Here is a 12526-nt window from a genome sequence, read left to right as displayed (position 1 = left end):
CTCGTCGTGCAGTTTGAGGTAGGTTACAATGGGATCCAAAAGTTCTTCGATTGTTGAGGAGCACACTTCCGCAAATCAACAAAATTTGAAATTGAATGGAAAAAAAATATGCTGTATCATAATTATTTAAACATCCAGTACAGATTTCACGTGAAAGAACGAATTTTAGAAAACATTATTAATATTTTTGTTTATAACTTTTCCTAATTGTTTAAACATTTGATAAAGCTTCTACGATTTGATAGATCTAATTGAAAGAAGTAACTTTTGTCTTGGAACGTTTTTTTCTATCTCTTACAGATTGCGTGTTACAAAATAAAATCGAAAAATAGCCGATTCTTCAGGGGTCAATTTCACCTCTTACAAGGGGAGGACACCATGTGGTAGACACCGATTTTGATGAGCCTTGGCACGATGGATCTGTGTCGAAAATAAGTAAATAGGTGTCCCCGAGCGTTTCTGCCAATGGGCCTTAATAAGAAATTATTAAAAATTTCATAGTGGTCGAGGGGTTTTAGTGGGTACAAATCGCACACTACCCTGGCGCCGCCGGGGGATTCCCCTCTGAAGGAGTCGGGGTGCCTTTTGAAGATCTCCCCAATTTAAAAAAGGAAATTTATAAAAAAAAATTAATAAAAAAATTTATAAAGTTTTTTTTTAACGTGGAGACATCTAAAGGCACCCCGACGCCTCCACAAGGGAATTCTCCGCGGGTGCCAGGGTAGTGTGCAGTTTTTACCCACTAAAATACCACGGCCACTATGAAATTTTTAATAATTTACATGTAAATAACTTTATTATTAAGGCCTATTGGCTGAAACGCTCGGACACCTATTTACTTATTTTCTACATAGATCCATCGTGCCAAGGCTCATCAAAATCAGTGTCTACCACATGGTGTCCTCCCCTTGTTACAGTGAATTTGTTTCAGAATTGAAAATGAAAAAGTTTCAGAATTTTTTGAATTTTCAGGTTCGGAATCTTCCCTTGTGCGAGGTGGTCTCGGGTGATCAACTTAAAAAGCATTTCAATGTTAACAGCGTAAGATGAAATCTTAGCACTGAAAGGATTAAAATCCCACAAATTACATCAAATAGTCTTCAATTATTCGATTGTTTCCTTGGAATTTAGAGCTGCATCCAGACATCGATCTCGACCCGAAAAAAAGGCTTCTATTCAGATTAAATTAGAAGTTTAGCACCTAGCTCTGATCACCAACTCTTTTCTCGCTTACTCAAGTCGACGCTCAAGTTTCTCCTTCAACGAGCACCCGGAGCAATTTGGAACATTCATCGAGCGTCGCTTCATCGTGCCAGCTCAGTCTCTTGGGTAAAAATCTTGCTGGAATTTCGTCACTTTTGCGAGCAAGCTGTTCGACCGTGAATCGAATTCGCGCGGTTGCAACACGGCGATTTTCCTTTCGCCTGAATTACAAGCCGGCTCCCAGCGTTAAACCTTCGGATCGAGAAAACTCGTGGCACGAGCACGGTCGATGATGAGTGTTTGTTCGAGCCATAGGTTACAGGATCTTTTTCGTTTACCTGTTACACGGCCATAAACTTCTGAATCATACACGCAGGCACGTGCGTTTACTTTCTCGTAGTAAAACGCTCCATCTCGAGTGGACTTAATCGACTACATGACTAATTACCTCGGATTTCGTAATGACTGAATCAGTAGCCAGGTTGTTCTGCGGTAGTTTGAAATGAAACACGTGGAGGAGTGGGGGCAAATTATTTTAAAAGTTAATTTGGGAAAGACTGTGAGTGGAATTTTCATTGAGTAGTTATTAGATTGATGAGCGAAGTGAGAGGCGATATGTTGTTTCAGTTTGGTTCGACTTTATGATGAATTGGTGAATAGATATTGAAGCTAATAACGATTTAAGTCGATTAACGCGGTGTCATTCTTCTTCGCGATGGCGTCGGAGTATATAGGTATTGTGGAGAAAACCTCGTGGAATGAAACGAAGTGGACATCGCGAGCGTTCACCCCGTCTGATATTGAGACTATTATTAATGGATTACTTTCTGGTTAAGGATCCGAGAAGGAACGTCTATTTTTAAAACAAGAGTTCATGGCGCAGGAAGAAGCTATTTTCGAAAATGAATTAACATATATAGTGAACGAAATTATTGGAAATGATTTTACTCGTTGTTCCATTGCATAAAAAGTATCGATTACCAAGAACCAATCGTAACGCAACTTTCGTATTCAATAGATTCCTGTTTCCATCCTATGATTCGATTCTATTGTCTCTGGTATGTAGGAATAAAAGCCCCCCAATGATTTTGCAATATGATAATATGATTCTCGCAATTGACAATATTTTCTCAAATCTGCTACGTGCTTCTGTCGCAACTTCTGTTGCATTTAGTTGAGCTGTGATGCAATTGACGTTTCCCTTCCGTGCATAAAATATTCTAATAATTCTATTCGACGTGATATCACAGGATATAAAAAGAAATTGAAGATCCTAGACTTTCACGTGCAGTAATATACATGTTCAAGTTTAAGTTTCCTTAATTAGCCCAGCGAAGAATAATTTTCCTCGCCAGCAGCTTAATGGCTAATTTATGCTTAACAGAACCAGACACGAATCTTTTTCAGCGATGCCGTTGTATGGAAGCAGTATAAGTTGGCGATCTAAATACTTAAGGGTCGAAGGGAGGGACACAGCAGAAGAGGGTTTTGTTCCCGTGGCGCACAGGATTGCACGCGATCTTTTGTTCGAGCTTAGTGCAGCGATCGATCAGGAACATGCTTTTTCAGGATTTCCACGAGTCGACGGGGCTAATTCCGTCGCTCGACTCTAATCACGTTCGCCCACTTAATCGCTCGAAAATCACAGTGCAGTCGGACGCGTGAGAAGCGGGCTGATTCAACGCTGTTTGGAAAAAAAAACTCAAACGCGAACTTAATTCCTAGAGGACTGACCGTAATTAGACCGTCAAGCTGACTTCCTGCCACTCTGGCTTCAAACACTGTCGATTCACTTTGAAAGGGAAGTCTGTCTAGTTCGAGGAAGTTCGTCAAGGTAAACGCCAGCGTAGAACTTACTTCGACAATCTTGCCTCTGGATGTTTGAACATTTTTAATGTAGGCACTCTTTGGGGAGTACAAATTGTGGTGGAATGTGTCTAAATAATTCGAGGGGAATGCAGGTGAAATCGTAGTTAAAATTGATGTAGTGAGAAGATTATGAAATTAAGCGATTAATATGTAACCAGAGCAAAGAAATTTACCTTAAACTAACAGGTAGCTCAAAATAACCGAGATGCAAGGAAAAATTCGAATCAATATTAAAACAGAACAAGACGAAGGGGAGGAATTTTTCACGAAGAATTTGTTACAGCTACTATCTTCTTACAATTATTTAAGGACCACAGAATAATCAATCACTACTTAATCACTTCGAATTCAATAAAAATCCCTACTCCCAGAAACCCCAAGAGAACACGACACAACATTCTCAGTCACTCATTAAACAAACCACCCTCCATCAACTATTTACAAATAATCCTCACTATCAAGTTCGTGCATATGAAGTTGCCATTTCTCGTAGGGAAGTTTGAACGAAAATTTGTTTTGCTTTTTAACTATTTTATTTATTTTTTTTTTTGAGTTTCTGTGAAAGGTCACAGAAACTCAAAACAAAAAAAAAATAAAATTAAATAAAATAGTTAAAAAGCAAAACAAATTTTCGTTCAAACTTCCCTACGAGAAATGGCAATTTCTTTGCTAGCAAATTGTTATCACATCCCCACCACAAATAAAGGAACTTTCACGCTATCCGCGATTGGCAATCTCATGTGCACCAAGCCAATACTCATCGCCTTTATTAAGCTTCATTCCACGGTGCATCTACCTAAATTCGTCCGGCTATTAACGACATCAATGCGATCATCTGAGTCTTTTCGAAGCCATGGAAGCCTCCGGTGTTTCCGCTTTCTCAAGCCCGATAGAGAAGCACGGCCGTAAATAAATAATAGAATTTAGCCAATGAAAGCGGCTCAACGTCGTTGAAATAGGTCCGAGCACTGACCCCATGGAGCTTCGATCCGTCGCCAGTCCACGCTTAATTGAAGCTCTGCGTACGTGTGCGCATTGGACGCGCCAGTTTGCCAGTGCTCGCGCGCCCACGTGCAATTTTAATCTATGCGCGTGCCTGCATTCGACGCCGCACGCATGTCACTAACGCGAAAACATCGCGAAGACGCGATTCTGCTTGTCGATTCTGCGGGCAAGTCTCCTCCAGATTAAGATTCCAATCGTGCACCTTCCCCGAGGACGCGACCAAGCGATTTCAGGCTAACAAGAAGAGGTCACGACGTGCACGAGCGTTTTCTTTTTTTTAATTAAATCCAGCTGTAGGTGCCAATGAGCGTAAACAAATTCTAGTCGTGGACGCTAATGGCTCACCTTCGTTACGGGAAATTGTTGTTTAGAGAGTGGATTCTCGAGGATGTTTGATACAGGTTTAATTTGAGACTTGAGGGGCCCAGTGGAAAACAGGCTCGTACCACGTATGCATAAATTTTCGTTTCTATGCAGGTACCATTAATTCGTTCCTGCAATGTAGTGTAATTCCACCCAGTCCTAATATAGTACACAGCATGTATATACGTTTCATCGAGCTGAATTATATTAAATTTTCTTCGCGCTGAGAAGAAACAAATGCGTAATAGAAAAGGGGCCCACGCCACTCGACTTTTTCAGTTAAAATTTGATAGTAGCTGTCATTTAGGGCAGAGGCGAGCAACCTTTTGTCAGAAGTGGGCCACAAGTGGAAACCTACTACTCTACGCGGGCCGCAATATTAAATATCTACATAAATTTAACTAATCCAAGAATTTTAATTTATGGGCTGCATTTGTTATTTCTGACATTGATTTACTATAAAACATTTTTTTTTTAAGTTTGATGTACTGTTTATTAGCAATATAATGAGGTGGGCCACAGGTCTGCGGCTGGCGGGCCAAAAGTGGCTCGCGGGCCGCCAGTTGCTCATCACTGATTTAGGGTAGACCGGGAGCGGTAATAACAGTTTGACTTTGGAATACGATTACGCAAGGACTATTGCAGTTACAACAAAAGTTTTTATACGAAAATGTTACTTACTTGTCTGACATTATTGAGACATAACAGTTTCACTGTAGGGTAGACCGGGGGCGATAGGAACAGGGGGGCGGTTGTAACACGTTAAATATCTCAGAACATATGATAGATATTAACACAAATTTGGATATATGATGAAGAATGACATTTCAAATACACACATCCATATCCTAGCAGTATATATATATTATAGACATGCATAGTGAAGAAAATAACTTTTCGATACCCCAAAGTAACTTTTCTTTACTGATTTAAAATTGTAATATAAATACTTCCTTTGCAAATACGTGTTTTCTCTATTTTTTAATATTTAATCTGGCCATTTTTAAAATAATACTGATCGCTACTTATCACTTTTAAGTGTCTCGTTAATACAAATTTATAATTTACGTTCAAAAACCTGGTCGGGGGCGATTGTAACATCGGCAGTCCGGGTCGATTGTACCGGGACAGAACCGAATAGTGACAAAGAAGATTAATAATATTGTCTTGTTTGCATGGAATCCTATAACACAGCACAAGCAAACCAAATAAAAAATGGGTGCAGTGTACTGAATGTAAGAATTCATCGCATGAACAATGCACCAGCCAAAACGTTTTCTATTTCTGCCACAATGGCGACACCGCATAATTGGTTATAAATTTAGCTTTTTTTCATTTATTATTATAATTAAAATCAATAAATATTTTAATTTTGTAAAGTTAAATTTGTGCTACTATCGACTCCATGCAGCGTTACAACCGATCCGGGGTCAGGGACGGTTGTAACACTTTCTCCGCTTCTCATTTTTTATTAATAACCGGAATATTACTTGACATACAGCGAAACTGTTGTGGCTCAAATAATGTCAGATAAGTAAGTAACATTTTCGTAAAAAAAAACTATTGTTGTAACTGTAATAGTTTTTGCGTGAGCGTATTCCAAAGTCAAAGTGTAACTACCACCCCCGGTCTACCCTATGTCAAGTAATATCCAGGTTAGTAATAAAAAATGAGGAGCGGAGGAAGTGTTACAGCCGTCCCTGACCCCGGGTCGGTTAAAAGGTCGATTAAATATTTAAAAAAAAAAGAAAAAGCACGTACTTGCAAAGGGAGTATTTATATTACAATTTTAAATCAGTAAGGAAAAGTTACTTTAGGGTATCGAAAAGTTATTTTCTTCACTATACATGTCTATTGTGTATTTATACTGCTAGGACATAGATGTGTGGATTCCAAAATGTCATTCTTCATCTATATCCAAAATTTGTCTTAATATCTGTAATATGTTTTGAGATATTTAACGTGTTACAATCGCCCCTCTCTTACTATCGTCCCCGGTCTACCCTACCATCTAATTCAAGTACCATTTAAAATAATTACAATTTCGTTCCGCATTTCCTATGAAACTAATTTTTCAACTGAAATTTGACAATAGTTGTCATTTACCATCTAATTCAAGTGCCGTTTAAAATAATTACAATTATTTCGAACTGCATTTCCTAAGAAAACAATTTTTCCTTCAACTTTCTTTTCTCTAAAATCATAAAACGCCAGGTGTAAAGGAGAGAAATGTGAATGCCATACGATATTTCTCTAGTTTTGTCATTTGGTGCTGTCATTTGGTAGACCCGTGCAGTTGTATTGCAATCAATGATTATTCGATTATGCGCGTATTTAAGTGAGTAATTAATAACGCAATTACGATGTTAACGGGATATTTGCAGAAGGGATACTGGACGCGAAAAGCGGCTTTTAATTGGGTAAACCGAATGTGAAGATGAAATTGAAACGGTCTGGTGAGAGATCGCTAGTTTTCTCGTGGATTTGATAACTTTTAATTGGTGCATAGTTTTCATATACTTTATGCACCACGAATGTTGCCTCTGATATATTTATGGAGCGTAAATAAAAGGTTTTACACAGTTTGGCAGAGTGCAGTATCCATGCAAGAGGCAGTGAATGAGGAAAGTGTGCTTAGAATGGGGAAACGAGATTTGTTTACTCGAATGTTTCGATATTTCAGGGAGCACTTAACAATGTGTGATTGATGAGGGTTTAAAAAATGCTCTGCACAGGCTATATTCGTTTTACGATATCGATAACGGGCTGAGAATAATTTTTTGGAGGATATTTGATCGATTCGTATTCCTATATAGACCGCAGGTGTTGTGAAATCGTGAATGAAGGTATAAAGTTAAATTACATTTGTGTCTATAATTTATTTCTTTTTTGGTATTATGATTTTTTTTATAAGAAGCAGTGCAGACCTCTTTACGCTCTGTTTATGTTCACTACTCAAGTATTTCATTTCGTAATGCAAAATTACTGTTCTGATAATAGCCCTAAACTTTATGTATTACACCGAATTTTATTAATACGTTAGTAGTATTTTAAACCGCTTTTTTTTAAGATATCTAATCTAAATTAAAAGAATTTATTCTGTAATTTTTATCTTATTTTCACACAAAAATTCACTTTGAAATTCTTATTATATTACAAGTGGCACTCACTTCTTACAAAAATATCTATTTTTACCAACTGTGCCCTAATAGAAATTTGTATATACTCCTAGAATTTTATTATCCATTACTAAACGACCGCTTTAAAACACATAGGAATAATAATATTTACAAAGTTCTCGCAGCATCGTTAATTGTATCTAAATCTGTGCACAAACATTACGGTGTAATCTTCTAATATTTACGAGTTACCACAATGCTTATCGCGTTCATTGTTCTGTAATAATTAACGCATTAGTTCCGGATCTAGACATCGGCTCGAATTAATTACCACGGTAATGTGGACAGTGGCAGACGTGCCGCCAGTGATATGAATATTAAACCAGTTCGTAAGTAACGCTATCTAATTATTAACGGATGTACTCGTGTAACCCACGTCGCTTGTAGAATGAATATTTAAACTATACCTACTGCACGAACATATCTGATGCTCATCGAGTTATTTCTAAAAATTCACGTTTATTTCTGGCAACATTCCTTCAATCTTCTACTTTAAAAACACGATTCAGTTTCTACAGGAGCAATGGACTGTAATTCATTTAACTGTGCATAACACACTAACTGCGGAATCCTTTTACGTATACCTTTGTTTTTAGTTTGCACGTTTTCCAGCTGACATTTTTCGCATTTGTGGACATAACTGCCACGTCGTCGAATAAATTAGCGCTTTAGGAAACACATGGCTAAAAAAGCAGCAAATATTTAGAGAATTTTCAGATTATTCGGGATACACGATTCTGTGAATGTTTGTGGACGCTTTTACGAAAATTGGGGTTTACTTTCGGAGGTGTATCGGTGGAAACGTATTTTAAAGGGAGACGGAATTAAGCGTATTGTAAATTGCATTCGATAGAGTATCATTCGGGATCGAAATGTAGCCTTTAGAAAAACAGGGATACGATTTCTGTGAAACCGCAATGCAAACACTTGCTATTTGCACCGCAGTCAGAAGCGACCAACCGTACATTCGTTAATAAAACGCAATTAGAAAAAAGGTGTTAAGGTCGAGTGGTATGTTGATTTTTACAATAATCGCTTTTGTTTGAATTTTTTGTCGATAACGTGGCAAATATTCTTTGTGAGGCACTCCTTAAAAATAGATAATACTGTTTGCGCTGACTATTATTATGTTACTGATGAATGTACACAGGGAAATGATAAATAGTATGAATGGATAGTACTAACACCATCGATATCTGCAGACAGATTTTCAGTGTACTAAATTAAAGCATTTCTATATTAGAATTACTTCTTGGTCTGATAATTGCATTACTAGAACTACTGAGAATCCTACAAAACTCAAGTGTTCCACGGAAAATGCCAAACTATGTCAATTTTTTCTGATTTATCGATGCTGCATTTATTTGTGCGTGTAATACTCACAATGTGACTTCTGTCTTGAACTAAATCTGCCAGCCCACTGTTTACAGCATCATTAGTCGATGTTCTGATACGCTTGCGCTGATAGTATGTCTGAAACAAAATGCATGCTGGTTAGAATATTGCGTAACAGAAACGCGCAACGTGGTGGTGGATACGATTGAAGATTCCTCGTAAGAAAACACTGTATATTCCAAAAATCAAATTCTGTACTGTAATATTACCATTGGCACGTAGAACATTCTGCTATAATTTTCTTTTTAATTTTGGCACTTACAGTGTTTCCTGCAAGGACTCTTCAATTATGAAACTAAATAGGTTCTTTTAAAATAAATTGGAAATGTTGATAATTTTGAGACCTGCCTTAATATAAATTTCTATTGACTTATATATTCTATGTTTGAAAAACTATGAATTGACCTAGAAATCAAACACATTTTCCAAAATTGCTGCATAGGTAACGAAATCATTCATTTGAACACATAGGTGCTTCCAAAGCGTTCAAGCTGTTCAAAATCAATGGTTTTTAACCCTCAAACGCTTCCACCACACTGGGTTCGCGCGACCCAGTATTTTCTTTCCTCTATATATCAGGATTTGCTGCACCGATTTAAATATTTTTTTTTAAGCAATTCGTCTGACAATAAGGGAATGGAATATATCGATAGTTTGGGAAAAAAATCGTTTGATGCTCAAGATATTTTGAAAAAAGACGTACATGTTCTGAAAGTTCCATTCCTTCTTCTTTTAATCGCAGTTTTTTCTAAAAAAAGGTACGGGGATTTTATTATACAGCAATCGAAAGGTTTTGAGTCATACTTCAAGGAAATATATATCTCATTATGATTGGTTCCAAAAAATTAATTATTTCGAGAGGTGAAGTCGAGTGATTTTTTATTTCTTCCGAACGAATGTTCTCTGTGAAATTATACAATGAAATGGTTGGAATAATAATTTATTTTATAAAAACAGTATAAATCACTATGAAATCATTCATTTACACGAAGAGCAGTCGCAACATATTTTCGCCACATATTCCCAACACATCGCAATTTAAACACTTTCTATCGATTGAAAAGTATGTGTTCTACTTTACACAGCGTAGGAATACTGTCGGAACAAACAATAATGTTCTGTAGCAACTGTTAACTCCACTTTTCCGAAAATACTCACGTAGGCACCACACTGGGTCTGCGTGACCCATAGCCTACCTTTTTCACGATATCACTCGGCTTCTTCAGGTAAATTAGGGGTCTCGTGGTGCGGAGTTCATAGTAGGGGTTCCAAAGTTTTTTTCCCCCAGCACAACAGCTCCCCACCATTTACCATTTAGTAATATCCACGAATCTTCCAAACAGCCTGGGTCACGGTGACCCCAGTGTGGTGTTTGAGGGTTAATCAAACATTAAGATTCAACAAACGTTGAGAATGATTGCATCAAAGAAATCCAAGATGTCAATCCCTTAAACAGCAAAAGCATGCAGCAGGGAAGAAATCTATCGCAATGGAGAATACCACAGACACCTGTAGCTCTAAAAATTCTGCTTCCATCCAAGGAGCCTAAAAGCACAAGCAACCTAAACCTTCGAGTGAACCTAGAGACACGTAACCAACTCAAAATCTGTACAAAGCCACCAAAAACAAATCCTACAACTTCAGAAGCAAAAAGAGCCCCTTCAAAGACCACCAAGTCCTCAGCACAGAAGTAACCATTCAGCAAACAATTCCACGACTGCATCGCGAAACAAATTACGACCATCAGACTATAAGTAAGCAGGACATGAAGAAGTCCTCCCTCGTGGAAGGGAGGACTGCAGGCGACCGAAGGATGAAGTTTTCTGGCAGACAGAGGGCCATCGGACCGTGGGGCCGCGTTCTTTGCTCGGCACAAGCCACGTTGAGGAACGCAACGTTAACGCGAGCACAAGGCACCGAGGGGGTAACCAGAGAGGGAGGAAAGGAGACGAGAGACCAGGAGGGGTTTGGCAGTGCGACAAGCCTAACGCTGCAAATAGCAACCGGGGGTAGGGACTCCTGGTTATAGTTAGCTCCTCTTATAGTTAGCCGCTGACTAGCTCTCTGCAGAATGCGAAATGGGTCTCACCTCTCGCTCCCTCTTTCTCCATCCGCATCCCTTCCCTCCCCACGATCTCTCACTCATTTGCCCCCTGGCCGAGTACTTCTTTATCTCTCGCGAATTTAAAGGCATATTCGTTGGTCGAGGTTCTTTCATTTTCGCCCATATAGAAGTCCTCCTTTCCCATCCCCTCGCCCCTTCGATCCTAATCGTTCGTCCTTACTGCGCCGTTCTACCTCGCTTTTAACCTCGTCGTTTTGCACGGGTTTATTTCTGCCACGAGTGTCTGCTGCATCGTGGACGCTCCTCGGACGTCTCTTGGCCCAGACGCTGTGGACGAGCGACGGAATTTTCAGAGGGAAAAAGGAAAGCCTCGGGTCGCCGATGGATTCCAATGCCACGTTTGCCGAGGTGCCATGGGACCGAGGGGGCTCGTCATGGGAACCATGGGCGTCTGGCCGATGCTTGTGTCAATATGGTTCATGGGAGTTTTCACCTGTTTGACTAGCGTCTTACGTCACACGATGTGACCGGTTTAAATGTTGGGCAGCTGTTTCTCGGGTGATTGGGAATACGAAGTCGGCTGATTTACAGGGGAGGAATCGGTGTTCAATTCTCTGTGGACGAAGTGGGATCATGTGTTTTTGTTACGGGTGTTTTGTTGGGCAGCTCGAGACGTGTTATTAACGAGGTAAATGAAGCGCACTGCTGATTGATCATTCAGTGGGTAATTCCTTAACGTAATAGGAATATGATAGTCAATGATTGATAGAGACATGTACAAATTAGTTATCTAATCAGAGGTGCCTGGCAGAATATCTTTCTGGAGTAAGTATAAGTTTTACACTGATTTCTCAAATTACTGATTTTTGAACACTCACACATTTGCATCTCATAAACATAAAATCTTTCGATTAGACACACGATAAGAGGTTGCAGCTGTAGGTAAACTTCTGCACACTTAAGAGGGGCGGATAAAACGTTAAGAGATACGTGGCGCTTAAGTGGATCGACGTCTAAGTTTAGAAATTGCAGAAAACAGGGATTTCAAGATGAAAAGTTTTTGCCTATAAATACCAAGGACACGTTCACCTACGAGCGAATGAAAAGAAGAAAAGAATACACTTTTGACGACACGGTGAGTTTTGTTTCTCTACTGTAGCTTCAAACAAAACGCTGAAAATAATTTCTCAAGCAAAATGTGGAACCGCAAAGAAGGCGGAAGAAGGGCAGCAAATTGAAAACAGATACGTCGGCGTTACGAGATAATTCCTAAGCCCCGTTGCTTTAATTCGTTTCCCAGGAAGAGATCGCTTTAAGTAATCTCCTCGATCTGCGTAATTTTTAATAATTTACGCCCATGCGCTCCTCGTATTTCTCGCTGTTTACGCTCACATGTCGGAACGCCATTAGGCCTTCCATCGATTTCTCATTCGAGTTGGACGATCAG

General features: G+C 39.1%; 1 protein-coding gene across 3 annotated transcripts in view; it reads right to left on the bottom strand.

Annotated features, from left to right (window-relative positions):
• LOC143373480 (uncharacterized) overlaps window positions 1-12526 on the bottom strand; it is a 126275-nt gene that overhangs the window by 46980 nt on the left and 66769 nt on the right. For all 3 annotated transcript variants that reach the window (XR_013086472.1, XM_076820789.1, XM_076820790.1), the window contains exon 2: window positions 9003-9092. The gene's annotated coding sequence lies outside the window, so the exon portion shown is untranslated. The remainder of the gene's footprint in view (window positions 1-9002; window positions 9093-12526) is intronic.

This window comes from Andrena cerasifolii, chromosome 9, assembly GCF_050908995.1.
Source record: "Andrena cerasifolii isolate SP2316 chromosome 9, iyAndCera1_principal, whole genome shotgun sequence".
Classification (NCBI taxonomy): Eukaryota; Metazoa; Arthropoda; class Insecta; order Hymenoptera; family Andrenidae; genus Andrena; species Andrena cerasifolii.
This window is presented reverse-complemented; position numbering and strand designations above follow the sequence as displayed.